Genomic DNA, 16,145 nt, shown 5'->3' with positions numbered 1-16,145 from the left:
TATTCTTAGGTATAGGAAAGGGTAGACCTGTATTCACTTTTAAAAATAAGATTTTATTTTGGTCATTTAATAAAATGTCTCAATTGTATTTTACTTAATCTTGCCTAAAGATTTGAGAGTAAAATATCCCCACTGATCAGTCTTTTTCCCCCTTTGGTTTTTTTTGTTTGTTTGTTTTGTTTTTTTGTTTTGTGTTTTGTTTTTAAAGGTCTTCACTTTTTTTTATTCTTATGTATGAAGACTGGCATTGATCTTTTCCACTGGGTAGAGTCTTGAAGAATTCATTCAAGGTCGCTTAGTCCAACTTAATGAAGCCGATGTCCTTCGCGTACTGCCGGAAACCCTGGCGGCACTTGTTCAGCCCGTACGTATTTCCGGATCAGACCGTGGCGGTTTGAGCAGATGCAGCAGGAGCGGGATCCCTGGCCGAACTTCCGCGGTGACTCCAGTAGAGCTGCTGGTGACCCATGTTGCCTCACTGACGGCCGACTAGCCCAAAGGGCTCAAGAGAGGGTTTTTCTGTAGCTTTGGAGCCTGTCCTGGCACTAGCTCTTGCAGCCCAGGCTGGCCTCAAACTCACAGAGGTTCACCTGCCTCTGCCACCCAAGTGCTGGGATTAAAGGCGTGCGCCACCACCACCCAGCTTCCTACTGGACGACCAGATAGTGGTAACACATACCTTTAATCCCAATATCCACACTAGTTGCCATAGAAACTGCGCAGGACATGCATTTAAACCCATGGGTGCATGCCTGTAATCCCAGCCCTAGAGAGGATTATAAACAGGAGGAAACAGCTCTCAGACACAGTCTCATTCTGAGATTCCTGGAGGGGGGATGGCAATTTTGGACTGAGGTCAAGATAAGAGCCAGTGGCTGGCTGCTTTGCTTTTCTGGTCTTCAGATTGAACCCCAATTTCCCTCTCTCTGAGATTTTATTAATCGTGCTTCATGTCCTGTTACAGTTGATATTAAAATCTAATTGGATATCAAGAAGACTAAATCCTGACAAAAGGAGATGTCACTGTGTAGAGACGATGGTTGGCTACTTTGGGTTTTATACTAGAATGCATATCTGCTGTGGAATTACATTGAATGGTGGGGCAATTTGTCATAAACTCATAACATGTTTCTACCCATTGTCACCTCATTTCTTATTTTTGGCACGCTAAGTGCTTGATGAAAGTTCTCACTGAACTCAAACAAGTACCATGGAAAGGATCTGAGCTCCCCTGATCATCCCTAAATCCTGCCACAGCCACTGGCATTGTTCAAGAACACAATGACCTTAATTCCTCAGCTATTACTCTCGCCCTTCCATCACTCTTGATCGTGTTTGCTTTCTTTCCTAGCTCCATACCCCAACCTCCATCTCCTCCATATTCCCACTGATAACAACAATTCTGTTTGCATCCTTTTCCATCAGGATCCGGTTGTCTCCTTTGTTTTTAATCTCCTGATGTTTAGTGTGTCAAATGCAGCTGATCTCATCGAAATACGTGAGCCACAAGTCAGAATGTCTTAACACAGAGTCACATCCTGACCTGAGACTGACTCCGGTGCTGTAAGCCTACCCTCAATGCCAAAAGTCACATTTGATGTAGAAGCAATCGCTGAACTGTTTGCGTGTCCCCGACACCATCTAAATCCATCACTCCAGTGGGGTATTTTGCTCAATATCTTCCTCCCTCTATGGATGAATTAACTGTGTCCACTCTGACTGTGCTCAGTTCAGAGCTCAGGCCAGCCGTGATGACCCAGTCAATAGTTCCCTAGGAAGTCCTCCGCCCTCCTGATTTACAGCTGGAGAGCCAGGCAGTCTGCACCAGCATGGCCATAAGGATGAACTAGCAAAAGAGGAAGGGTGGGTTTGTCCTCTGATGAAGACAGGTTGAATCTTATAAAAGCATTGATTTTGTAAGTCCAAAATGGCCAAACATCAGCAATCATTACAGAAAGGTAGGTATTCACAGTCCGACTAAGTTACAGATGCCATTGTGCACAATTAAGAAAGTGAAGGATGTTTTGAATTGTGTGTTGAACACATGAATAGAAACACCCCTTATGGGTGTGCATATTACAAGACTTACCCTCTTGATGGGTTCTATTTTAAAATATTGAGCAAGAGGGATTGAGCCCCTGCTCCTCGTCTGAGGCAATGAAAGCACCACACCCAGGCAAGCAGGACTGATGGGAAAACATGTGAATGAAGGATGCTTTTCTTATTTGCGTCCACAAGCCAGAGGGCTGATTCAAGAGACTGCTTCATTGCGGTCGGTAATTCATCCAAGCACGAACCTCAGAGAGGGCACCACCCTCCCAAGGGCATGAGATGAGGTACTGGCCCAGAGGGGCATGACTAATACAAGGTCATCCCAAGGTCTACAGGCTGAACAAGGGGCAAACCTCAACTCTACCAACTTCTGGCCTTAGCGCCACCAGGAGCTATATTTCCTCTCTGAACAAGGCAAGATTGTGGCTACAAAACTACAGATCTCCTCTGTCCTGGGTCCCAGATGACACAGACACTCCTTTGAATAGACCCAATTGTACTACTTCCTTTGAATATTGTGTTCTCTTCCCTCCCTCCCTCCCTCGCCCCTCCCTCCCTTCCCACCTCTCTCCCCTTTTCCCTATTCTTCTGTCTCTTTCAGACCCTACTTTCTTTTGCTCTCTGGGTTTGAAGTTGAGATCCTTTCTATAAGATCGCATACACATCTGAGTATATATGCACAGGATTTAAGCTGCATCTCAACAACATGAACCAAGCAAAAACTGATGATTCACATGTCTGTTGCGAATTCAGAGCCTAATTTTAAAAGTCATTTCAATAAATCAAACTTTATCTAGCTCACTTAGGGAAAACACCTCTATAAGATGGAAACTTAACAACATTATAATAATTTTAGCCTAATTATTTCTAGATTCTCCTCCCCTGTATGATTAAAAAAATAAAAGTAATAGTCAGGCTCTTTTTAAAAGAAATTCAATGGGCTAGGGAGATGGCTCACTAAGTAAATAAGCTTGCTGTTAGGTCTGACAACCCGAGCTCAATCCCAGGAACCCATACAAAGGCAAAAATAAATATTTGGCTCTCATAAATTGACTTCTAACTCTGTACACACACATCCAGAGAATATACACAAATCAGTGTAAGAAAAAAATGTAAAGAAACCCAAGTTTAAAATTTTATGTGAGTTACCTGCACACAATTAGAAACTGGGCAATACGCTTGCCCCTATGTCTGGGCTCCTACCCACACAAGCTTTTGACACTATTTTTAATTCATTTAATGTGTATGGGTGTTTTGCCCGCACGTATGTCTGTGTACCATATGCATGTGTGGTGCCCACAGAGGCCAGAAGAGGACATCAGATCTGATGGAATGGAAGCCACAGATGGGTTATGAGTCACCAAGTGCTGGGAATTAAACCCAGGTCATCTGTAAGAGTAGCCATTGCTCTTAACTGCTGAACCATCTCTCCAGCCCCTTGAAATCACTTTTAAAACTACTCTAAGTCCTTTTAAAAAGAAAACATTGGGAATATACAGGGGTAACAGCAGAATCCCTTGCCTTTAAATAAGTGCAATGAATGGATGTCAGGCATAACTGAACGGGACCCCAATCTCATTTTAAATATTTGTTCCCACTTTGCTTTGTCCAGGGACCTTAAGAAACTTCTTCCTCTCCATGATCTAAATGTCACTAGCAAATATTGCCAATACCAGATTTTCATTGAGCACATAAAAGATGCATAGCAAAGGGATAAATTTTGGTTGACACATAAAACTGTAACCACCTTCATCTGTTTCCTCTAGATTAGCATCCCGGGTACGGTTGGGAGGGTCGGAGAATCACAAAGCTCTGTCAGCTTCCCACAGGGGAACACACACCTCTTGATTTAATAGTTTTATGTGAAGAAAACTTTGCCACAACCATGAGGATTAAAAGACTTCGAGGTACAGGGGTAAATGCTTTCTGCTTTGTATGTTTCCCCAAGACTTTGGCTAGCTGATACAAATTGCAAGTCTGAATAGAAATACAAAATGCAGTACTTCGGTACCTCTTGATCATGAGCCCTCCTCATGTGCTCCCTTTCCTTCCAGCCACAAAAAGAGAAATATTAGGTTAAGTAAGTAATGAATGGCTTGTTGTCTATTCTGTTCACTCAGAAAGTCTTGAGAACAGAGCAAAACATTGGGGAAAGATTTCCAGAGATAAAATTTAAGCAGAACCCATAGGTATATAAATAAACAAGCTAAATAATTTCAAGCAGAACAGAAATATAAGGCTGTGTGCGCTAATAAGAATCGAATTTGCATAGGGCCAATGGGAGAGAGGGATTTCTTAGGAAACAGGACTTGAATGCATCAGGATTTAGAGTCAGAAGCGATCATGCTGCTTTTACAAGTCAGGAAAGGCAACAACCTCACTTGGGGATTGAGTCACAATTGGAGAAGGCAACATACAATTTACAGGCTGAGAGTACTGGTTTAGACACATCTTTCTAGCCCTCCTAAAGCCTCTGAAAGATAAGGACAAATGTGATCATCTTACAAACAAGGAAACAGTGGCAGGCAGAGCCTAGGGAATTTACCTAAGGCCTAGAAACCAGTAATCAGCCAAAGCAAAATGCCCACTCAAGTTTGTCTAATTGCAAAACCCATGCTCCATTCGTTCCAAGAGGCCTATTGTGAAATCAAATTTACAAATACAAATTAATACAACATTAGATTGACATAATACTTCTAATAGAATAAAAACCAATAGATTGGAGCTCTAAAGCTAATTCAGGGAATTATGACTTTTATTTTTATATCAGGACAATATTGGTTTGTAGTATAGGTGACTTCCCAGGGAGAGATTAATATGAAACCAGGGTTGTAGGGGGATAAGTTCAACCATGGTGCTCAGGACAGGTTATAGGAGGAAGGAAAATAAATCTGAGATGTTATTTGGAGATTGCTTCAGAAACTTCAGCTCAGAGATATGACAGGCAGACAGAATAAGTACCCAGCGACAATGCCGTCCCTTGCAGGATGAGCTCCTGGCATGAGCATGGAGCCCAGCAGTTCAATCAGGATTAGAGCCCTTGGCCATTGGTTGGAGGGAGGTAGGTAGATGTTGAAGAGAAGGAAGAATCCTAAGTGGTCTTTCCACTCCCCTCTTGCCACTGTTTACCCTGGGATGATGCAGACAACGGACTGGCGAAACAACCGCTGAAATGAACACGGCAGGAGCAGCTGATCCCTGCGTCTGACACGGCCCAGTGCCGCATGAGGGGCCAATTACCACAAAGGATGCACACAGTTAAGCGCGCTTATGTTTTTTCAACCACGGTTTTTCAGTGGAACAGAACTTCTTTGTTGGAGAAGAGGGTCCGTAATCTCAGGTGAGGTTGAGAACCACCGCGGAGAAGTTAAGAAGTGTCCAGGGGAGAGGGTCCAGGGGAGAGAGGGTCCCTGGTTGTAGCCCTAACTGAACAACTTTGAGTAAACTGTGTAACATCTTTCTTAAGCTCCAATCTCTCATCTTCCAAATGGAAACAATGACCTAAGAAGTTCATGTGAGGTAGTAAATTCTACAATTTTTATAATCAGCACAAAATGACAGGTCTTTGGCTGGAGTTAAATGCCTTTGGACTAATCTATTCTCTGGCTTTACTTAGCTCTCAATTCAGAACAGAAACATACATGTGTGAAAAACCCTCATTGGCTTCAGGCTCAAATCTAATCTTTTCCCAAGTTCCTGGCCTCTAAGTCAGGTCTCAACAGCCAGGCCACACAGAGTGCCTGGTGACAATTAAGTTGTGAGCAACCTGGACTTTCCTCCTAACACAAAAGGCCTTTCTGTAGCAATAGGAACATTTGCTAGACTTTACCGAAAAGTCATAACATTGTCTGGACTCAACATACAGTTAAGGGTCTGGATTTCAATTATGTTCTGCCCCTTGTGTTACTGATGGGAATCTATCCATGAACGTGTAATGATTGCGCCACGGGGGTATCCATTTCCCTTGGAGTAGTCAACAAGCATTGGAAGAATCTGGTCAACTCACTTTGTTTTACCGTGCTCACCCCTTGTCTCCCTGTAGAACTCGAAGAAACATTCATTTTTGGTTGGCTACACACAAATGCTTTGGGAGCCCCCCTATGTAGTTAATTTCAACATTCATAATCCTGCCAGAATTTTCAAATCTCTTCATGAATGTTTGCCTTCACACACTCCCCAAACAAGACTTTTTTTAGCTTTTGATCAACAAAGGCTATAACATTACTACAGAGGGGCAGAGACCTTGGCTGGGGAGCCACAGAGTAAACATGGAGGGGGATTGCTAGGACATGGAACTGGAAATTCTCCTTTCCTCCCATGAACCCAGCCAGACTCCTTTGGGTGTCTGCTCAAATGAAAAACAGGTAGAGTTTGGGTGTCTCTCAGCTCCATTTCACATTGTTCTGTCTCTGGAAATGAGAATGGGCTTGTGGCCAATATAGGAGTGATGGGGCAGGTATGGTGGGGGGGCATGAAAGAGAGCCGATTGGTTCTGAAACAGTAAGAGTGGACCTCACCTGTCAGACAGGAGTCAATCGCCTGCACTCATCCTTTACTGCTGGATACTGGCATTTACTTTTGTAAAAACGTGTAAGTATGTGTGCTAAGTGTGTATACGTGTGTGTGTGCATGCATGTATTGTGTGGAGGCCAGAGTTAGAGCCTTCCTGTCCCCCTAATTCATTAAGGCAGTTCCCCCCAACTGAACCCAGGGCTCCATGACTCCTGTAGTCTATTTAGTCAGCTTGCTCCTCACTCCCTACCAAATTCCAAGCAAACCACCATACTTCCCAGCCCTTGTATGCAGATATTGGGGAATCTGGCCTGTCATACTCACACTAGCTCTGCAAGCACTTTATCCACTGAGCCATCTGTCCACTTATTAAGAGCAGTGTCTTAGGGTTTCTATTGCTGTGAAGAGACACCATGACCACAGCCACTCATATAAAGGAAACATTTAAGGGGGTGGCAGAGGTTCAGTGCATTATCGTCATGGCAGAAAGTATGACGTCATGCAGGCAGACATGGTGCTGGAGCTGATAGTCCTTACATCTTGACTCTGAGACAACAGGAAGTCAACTGTCATGCAGAGGGAAGCTTAAGAAAAAGAGACCTCAAAGCCCACCCCCACAGTGACACACTTCCTCCAAGGCCACACCTCTAATAGTGCCACATCTTTGGGGGTCATTTTCTTTCATACCACCACAATAAGAAGAAAGCTAAGAGTGGAAAGGATCCCAGTATCTCAGATAGTTTTCTCCCAGAAACAGGTCCTTAGACAATGATTTGAACGCAATGACGAGAAATGAAGTCCCAGAAAGCATCAGAGAATGGGACAAAGTATCTTCAGATCTTACTCAAACCCAGGCTCTCCAGTGACACCAAATCTTTTTCCTTTTAAAAAAAAATTAAAGAAAACTATTAGAGTATTGTCTTTTTCATATACAAGCATGTTTCTGGGCCTTCACGAACACACACACACACAGACACACACGTGTTTTTCCTCTTCAATTAGAAAATGCTGTTGTTTCTTGGCCATTTACAGACTAAAACTGTAGCAAACTTGAAAGTGTTTCTAAGTCACAAATCAACACAGTTTTCCAGGCAGCTAGCTTCATGCTATCTAAACATGCCTAGTTTCTGTCTGCCTTTGCTTTTAATATTTTCATTTTATCCAAATGAATTAATTGGTGGCTCTCAGAGTGGCTTTGTGCTCAGTAGAAATGTTGTTTGTAAGTCTGTCTTTTCTGGCATTAGGTCATTGATTCCCTCAGAAACAAGACAAGTCTACCATTTTCAGAAAAGCATCTGGGCAAGTTACTAAGTTGAAATCACTGCAGCTTCTTCCAAGTCCAGTTCCTTGGACATGATCAACTAGGGCTGAATATGAAGTAGAACATGCCAGCATCCCAGAGATCCACATCAGCATGATTGTGGGAGACACCTGTGGCTCTGTATTTAAGATACATCACCAGTGTGATGGTGGGGCAAGGCCACTTCAGGCACCCTCTACCCTGCTGCCCAAGGACCTAGCTGGGGACATCCCAGTGGACACCTGGGATCCCCTCTAGAGCCAAGTCTCTTGCCAACCCTAAAATTGCTCCATTAATGTAGATATCTTCTTCCCTGCTTCTATATCCTCCCTTCCTCCATCTCCACCCTCTCTCTACCCCAAGCTCTCTCCAGTCTTGCCCCACCATCACACTGATGATTATCTCGAATATCACCATATAATCTTTGTCTGGCGATGGATGGAGATAGAGACAGAGACCCTCATCAGAGGAACGGACTGAGCCCCAAGGTCCAGTTGAAGAGCAGAAGGAGGGAGAAGATGAGCAAGGAAGTCTGGACCGCGAGGGGTTGGTCCACCCACTGAGACAGTGTGCCTGTTCTAATGGGAGCTCACCAAATCCAGCTAGACTGGGACTGAATGAGCATGTGATCAAACCGGACTCTGAATGTGGCTGAAAATAGGGGCTGACTGAGAAGCCATCGATAAAGGCACTGGGACTTGTTTCTACTGCATGCACTGGCTTTTTGGGACTCTAGTCTTTAGATGCAAAGCTTCCTAGGCCTGGATGTAGGTGGGGGGAGGGCCTTGGACTTCCCACAGGGCAGGGTTCCCTGCCCTCTCTTAAGGAGAAAGGGGGAGGGAGGAGGGAGAGTGGGGGGAGCAGGAGGTAAATGGGAGGAGGAGAGGAAGTGTAAATTTTTGAATGGAAAAATAAATTTAAAAAATACATCACTAACTAATTTGGTAATACTAAAAACCCCTTTGATTTTTCAGGTATTGGATATCACTTAAGGGCAATATATTCTGCTTTCAAAACCTGAAGCCTGAGCCTGACATGGGGGCACAAGGTTGAAATTCCAGTACTTGGGAGGCTGAGAAAAGGGGATCATAAAACCAAAGCCAAATGGGATTGTTCTGCAAGATGCAAGACTCTGTCGAGAGGAGCAAGAGCAGGAACAGGAGGAGGAGGAAGAAGCTGTTAGGTCAGTAAATGGCTTTGGAATCTGAAGAAGCCATTTTGAGCAAAACTAAAAGTGTAAAATAAAGTTTATCATGATTTCTTCTCAATCTGTCAGAGACCTTATGACATTTTGGTCGTTTGCTTTGCTAGCTGATTGACTAGAGAGTTAAGGCATCTCCCCCAAGGAATAAAAATAACACAACTACATGAATCCTAGGGAAGCAGGGCAGGGGTTAGGAGAATAGTGTCGCCATACACGGAAGCATAGCATTTGGTCCAGAGTAAGGCATCAATATAGTTTACTGAATCTAGGACAACAAAGAAGACTGGGGAGAGAGGGGGAGACCAAACAACAACAATGTGAGTTGAAAAGTCTGGTTGAACACAAAAGAAAACTAACTCATTGGTATTGTGACTTCAAAAGCCTTTAACCAGAAGCAAAGTCCTAGGCCAGTGCCAAGGGTGCCTAAAGCCCTCCCCCGTAAACCACACTATAATCTCATTTGGCCACACTGAAAGCTGGATGCAGGTCAGAAAAGCAGACTGGTCAGTAAGGGATGGGTAATAATAGTAGGAAACCAGAACAATGTAGGGCATGAAAAATTGAAGGGAAGATGGAGAGTTTTTATTTCCATTTAAAACATTCTAGAAGTCATGATCTCATTGGATAGGAATATCTTGTTCTTACAGAAAAGAGGAGAAAATAAAACAGAAAATCTCTCTTTCCCAGCATTCGACAAATCCAGACCAGCCCTAAAGTGGGACCCAGTGAAGAATAAATACAGTCTCCAATAAAGGCTGAAAATGGGCCAATCGCTAGGGATCAATATTGTCTCCAGACACAAGAAGCTTAGAGTGTCTCCAAACACTCTTCGAGTCCTTCTTACTTATTTTGATTAAAGCCATAAATTAAAGTAATAACAAATACATTAAACTTGTGCTCTACACCAGGCACTGAATCTTTCCAACCACTAAACATCATGGATGATGGGTTCTTGCTTTATACGTGAGATATATAGGCTTTGAAGATAATTCAGGATTAAAGATACTGTGCTAGGATATGGTGAAAGAAAGTTCCAGTACACGCTCTGAATATATTTCCAGAATATTCTTTCAGCATCATGGACATCCCTTCAGCATGCCTTCATGCTGTCTGGCAAGGGCAAGACTTTTGCACTGTTCTATCTGGGCCCCAGATCTCTACATGGAACACAGCAGCCACCAAAAGTAACTAGATTCTTTTTGTATTGATGAGCCCTAAGCATCTCAAGAGCCCCTGACACAGCCTGCAGGAGGGCGGCGAGTACTGGGACTCAGCCACTAGCCCAGTGGACAATGTGGACGAGCTCCAGTGTGTGCAGACCAGATGTGGTTTGAGAGGGCTTTTGCGGTTCCGTACATGTCTAAGCTGTTCAAACAGTGCCTACCATAGCAGGCTCTCCCCAAGGACTACAGCACCAGCCTGGCAGCACTTTCATTTTTGAGCAACTCTTTAGAAGCAGGCTTCAAGCTTTGATACCTTCCCTTTCCTGCCGGTCCCCAGGGCTTCTTCCTGTGTGCACCTTATCTCTAGAGAATGAAAGCATCTCAGGATGCTTCAGTAGGAAGCCTTCGATCCCAGGAGTCTAGAGTCAAACCACTGCTGACCCTGTCTGCCAACTCCCCCTTAGGATATAGAGAGTACTTATCTCTAGCCTTTTATTGGCTAACTCTCACATCTTGATTCAACCCATTTCTAATAATCTGTATGTCACCACGAGGTTGTGGCTTACCAGGAAAGATTCAGCATGTCTGACCTGGCAGCTCCATGGTGGCTCTCTGTCTCTGCTTTTTTTTCTCCCAGCATTCAGTTCTGTCTTCTCCGCCTACTTAAGTGCTGCCCTTTCAAAAAACCAAAGCAGTTTCTTTATTCAACCAATAAAAGCAACACATAGACAGAAGGACCTCCTACACCAAGAAGGTCCTTCATTCGCAAGGCAGGGTTGCAGGTATTGAAGAAAGGAGAAAAAACTGATCATCAAAAACCATAGCCACCCTTCCCAAAGACTACAGGCAACTAGTAAACACTGAAAGTGGGAGAAACAGTCTTCTCCCAGAAGAGGACACCAATTGGCTATCTAATGCCAAACAGTCAACCCTGAAAACATACATACAAGTAACAGACTAGCAGGTTATAGATATATAGGAATACATATACATATATATACATATATACATGTAACAGCAGTTAATGGAAAAGGAGACCATGAATTTGAAAGAGTGTAAGATATTTAGGAGAGCTTGAAAGGAGAAAAGAGAAGGAGAAAATGATGTACTTATATTATCTCAAAAGCAGAAGAAATATTTTTTAATATAACCATTAGCTAGTCTACCTCTGGAATTCTCCGGCATTATACTGTGATAGGAAAAGTTAGAACAAAATCATACTTTTCCATGGTCTCTGTCCGTTTCTCCACTCCCACATCCTGCCTGCCCACCTCCACCATGGCATTGTAAAGACTTTTCTCTCCAGAGAAGCCCAGAAGTTGTAACAAAATAATCACTCAGCAAATACTGCGAAATAAATTAGCACATGGGCAAGTTCCCAAAAGATCATGGCAGAAAAGTAGAAAACTGACATGCAGGACTTGTGATTTGTTGAGCACAGTTGTCTAGTCTGTGGCAGTACCGTCTTTAACTGGGGTTCGCATCTTCCACGTAAACCTTCCCCGTGCAGCTGTTCGTTCTGTGGCACAGAGCAGAGTTTCTGAGTCTTCTCATATTCCAGACATTCTAGGCACTAGGACATTAGAGCATGCTAAGAGCATGGCATTGAAGTGGGTACAGCACAAAGCTTTTTCTCCAGTGCTTTTAGCAACAGTGAAAAGAGAAAATGGAACCAAGAGGAAGGGAGAAATTAAATGACTGATAGTTGCAGAAAGTGGGGGCTAATGATGTTTTCAAGAAAGAACAGAATCTTTCAAAAGGGAAGAAAAAGAAGGGCATTGCCAACACACACACACTCACACACAAAAGGCATCTAGACGTCCAGATGACAGGAAGTTATAAAATGGACTCATCAATGAGAAAGCTTGAGACTGCCAGTCCATGCTTCTGTTACAAAGGGCAAAAAAAAAAAAAAAAAAAAAAAAAAAAAAAAGTGTGTGGCTTGTTTGGATGCTCTCTGAGAAGGCCCAGCTGTCCTCTAGAAAGCAGAACTCTGCCTCCGGGAGCAAAGCTGAGCCTCTCTGACTGATTGAAAAAACATGCACAGTCCGAGAGTAAATGCAAGGCTAAGAACATCTTGCTGTGCACCATGTGGTCCGCGGGGCTCTGCTGTGCTCTGAAAACACAGCCATTATGCACAGTGCTGACTCATGCTCCTGAACGCCACAGATGTCTTCCGTTTTTAAAGATTCTTTTAGAAGCCTCTCCATCCTTCAAGAGGGTGGTGGTGTGAGTTTTGAAAGGAAAATCCCAAGAGAAGACGTCCAGTGGGAGCACCCAGAAAGTACGCACATCATAGGAACATTCCAGAAGATGCCTGGCTAATTTCTGCTCTAGGCTGGGGAGTCACATGGTGTTCACTTCTGTCATGTTCTATCAGTTGAAGCAGTTACATATACCCACTCAGAGCTGAAGGGTTGAGGACTTAAATCCCGCTTCTCGCTGGGAGGAAATCAAGAATGGAAAGATCCTCTCTTAAAGCCAGAACATTGGGCCCGGCAAGATGCTTCAGCGGATGAGGGTGCTTGCATCCACTTGAATTTATTCTCTAGAACTGACAAAGCAGTAGGAGAGAATCCACTCAGGGATGTTGTCCTGTGACCTCCACCAGCTCACTGTGGTGTATGCATGCCGACACAGACACACAAAATGAATAGATAAATATTAAAAACAAAACCCACAGTCATCACCTTCTCCTTTCAAAGAAAGGTTCTGATGTTTATGTTGTCCCGCAGAAGCCATCTTGCAATGAGGAGGGAAGAGCTAAGAGAATCAGAGAGATAGGAGCCCCGGCAATAAATCAGCCAACAAGAAAACTATTAAAACCTCCAGACTTTTGATGTTGTGAGAAAAAAAACAACTCTAATTTATGATAGACAGTTTCATTTCCTGTCATTGCTTATAGCAAAATAGTTTCTAACCAGTGTACTACCTCCGCTGACAGACATGGTAGATGCAGGATGCCATCAACAGACCTGCCTCCCAAAGCCAGATACAGAATTAAGAAAGCTATATGAAGGCATTCTGGACTTTCATTACCGCTTCTGAGTTCTCATCAAGTCTGGGTAAGCCTCAGAGAATTTCAAAGCCAAGCATATTTGTAGCTAACTGACATAAATTTGGGGTATAAAACTGACATGAAAAATGCATTATCCTTAAAAACTGGTAGAGCACTTAATGACTACAAAGCATTCCTGGTCTTCAGCCTCATAATTGGAATAGGTGATTTACACTCGCATTTCCACTCAGTGTCCACCAACCACAATGTCTAAAATGAAGACATTTGTCTCATCCAAGAAATTATACCCTTAGAAAACAAAGCCCAGATGAGGCTTCAGGGATTCAGAAAGAATGAAGGAAAGTCAAGTGCTCCTCCAAAAGGACAGTGGAGGAAAAGCCAAGGAACTACTTCCTCTGATGCAAGGACCCATCCCAGCTTTGTATCGGGATAAGGGGACCGAGGAGAGAGCTGCTCAGTCCCCCGGCCACTCGGCTCTGCTGTGTGAGCTCACCAAGCTGGCGTTGCTGAGAGGCTTATTTATCTCACATACAGAGCGCGTAGGCTCTCACTTGTACTCCCTTGATCTGAAAACAAAGTTCACAAAAGTGAATTATCTCACCTCTCGGAGAAGGTGTGCAGGGTCGTACACAGAAGTGGACTCAGCCTTAGCTGCAGTCCTGGCGTTTACTACAGCTCCGATACTCGATAACATACGCAATTCTTGGAGTTTGCTGGGCACAATAGGATACGTGAGACTATTCCTAGAGACACTTCCGCTCTCCTCGGGGGATTCAATTCTTGATTTCCATGGACATTTAATGTGTACACAGACCTCACACCACAGGACTCTCCTGCAGGGGACTTTTCGATACTAACTTAAGAAAGGCCAGATCTTGGTTTGTGCCCGAACCATGGTGAGTTACAGACCGGAACCTCTGAACTCCGTTCCCACGTCCCACCCTTCTAGTATGTGGAACTGAAGAACCAGCATTGGCCTAGGACGCACTGCTTCTCGGACCTCCCACAGACCAACTGCCAGCTAGCGGACCACAATTCCCCAGCAGTTATCCACTAAGACTGACCTCCCAGACTCCTTGCGAGCCTTGAAGAGTCCGCAGCTCAGGCATTGAAGTCCTCTTCTAATCCGGCAATGCTTTGTAATATGTGAACTCTTAAGTCCTGGAGCTAGAGCCCTGAACATTCTGATAGAACGGAAAGATGAATGTCAGACAGTTTTTTCTTTTTCCCCCGTTTACTTGTGTGTTAGTTTTGGTATTATTTGTTTTGTTTTTAGGTGAAAAGGGAAGCACAATTGTACTTTTTCTAAAGTTTCCACTATTCTCAAGTTTTCCATTTGGAAGCTACGTGTTTAAGCCTATTGTTTGTGACCCCAGCTAGTCATTATCATTATGAAGAAGAAAATCGAGCAGATGTCTGTTTGGATAATGATGCTGACTCAGTAACCTAGGGAACACTCTTGTGGAGAAAGCAGCTGCAATGAACACCATGTGTAATCAGCCACTAGCCCGAATGGGTATCTTAGTTCATGGGGGACACTGTCCCAGCTCTGTCAGAGGTAATGAGATGTGCGTGTGTTTGCGTCTATGTGCTCAGCTGCACGTTTGCATTGTATCCTTGCAAAAGAAATAGAATCCCTCGTTTTGCAATGCATCTGGTTTTCCTGTTTCCCCAGCAACAAATAAAACATGTCTTACTGTAAAGCCAAAACATCTAGCATACACTACCTTAAAAAGTGTATTTGTAGTAGTCCTTACAAAGTCTGCATGGTCAGGTATCGCTCTTCCCAGAACCGGGGCTCTGTTGCAATCCCCAAATGAATCCTTGAGTACTTTTAGCACTTCAAAGCTCACACATGCGTAAACTAGACAGGAAGGTGAGGGTTCAAGGAAGTCGATCTCTTCCTTTCTAATTCCTGCCATCTGGTGTGACTCTAACTCCAGGGAGAAGCAGGCTGGCAGGTGACAGCTTCTTAGAGCATGACTGGTCTTTAGGAATGCCACCCAATCCTTTTCAGTGTAATTGGTACCTGCATTTACATAAATTTGCATAAATCATGCCTCTGTTCAGATCCCCTTTAGTGCCCATTTAGTATTAAAATAATTTCCTATTTTTAAGATACCAAATCTAGGGAGCTTTTAATTTCCTTTCCCTCTTTTTCATATTGCTGTGCTATATCTGCTATATCTGTGCAGGTATCTCTTTCTGGGTTCCACAGCGGTATCTAAACGACAAAGTCACTCATTTACTAAGTGTCAGGCAAATGAGGGAAGCTACGCCTTGGCTTTCCCATTTCCACTATCGATCCAGAGTCAGCATCTGTAAACTTTCTAGGGCTGGATGGGGGAAGCAATAAAGATAGTGCTGCCTTCCTGCTGATCCCAGAGACGGCAAAAGCTCTGGGCAGATAAAACGCTTTGCTTGATTCCCACAGTTCAGAAGAAGCCGGCTGTCTTGGGGTCACTGGTGTAACCCCTTCTATTGTGACAGTGGTGATCTGTGCACACTCAACTGTGTCTCCTTCCTGTCCTTTTCAGAAGGGGTAGAAGACAAAAGGAAAGATACAGGGAATAAACATAAAGTTTGGAATTGGCCTACTCAGCAACAGGTCTTCTCTCTAGTTCCTAGGCGTTCTTACTGGCAGTGTTTTGTGTTGACTCACACTGCTTTGGTCACTGACGACACTTTCCTCTCTACTATCAAAAGGCTCTTAGAGAGAGGAACACACTTATGTGTCCTCAGAGCCTCTCCTGGCGCTGACATGAAGCTGTTTGGTGCGCTATAATGGATTTCTTTCTTCCTTCTATTCCAGTGTTGAGATGGCTAAAGGATCCTGGGCTTGAAATTTTCACAGCCTGTGGCTGTCTACTGCCCTCCCCATGAGTTAACTGAAAC

At 43.8% G+C, this 16,145-nt stretch overlaps 1 pseudogene; it reads right to left on the bottom strand.

Annotated features, from left to right (window-relative positions):
• Positions 1–295: 295 nt before the first annotated feature.
• Positions 296–469, bottom strand: LOC130870390 (40S ribosomal protein S29-like; annotated as a pseudogene).
• Between the last annotated feature and the right edge of the window lie 15,676 nt (positions 470–16,145).

This window comes from Chionomys nivalis, chromosome 2, assembly GCF_950005125.1.
Source record: "Chionomys nivalis chromosome 2, mChiNiv1.1, whole genome shotgun sequence".
NCBI classification, from domain to species: Eukaryota; Metazoa; Chordata; class Mammalia; order Rodentia; family Cricetidae; genus Chionomys; species Chionomys nivalis.
The sequence above is the reverse complement of the archived record's forward strand: the minus strand, read 5'-3'. Positions and strand labels throughout refer to the sequence as shown.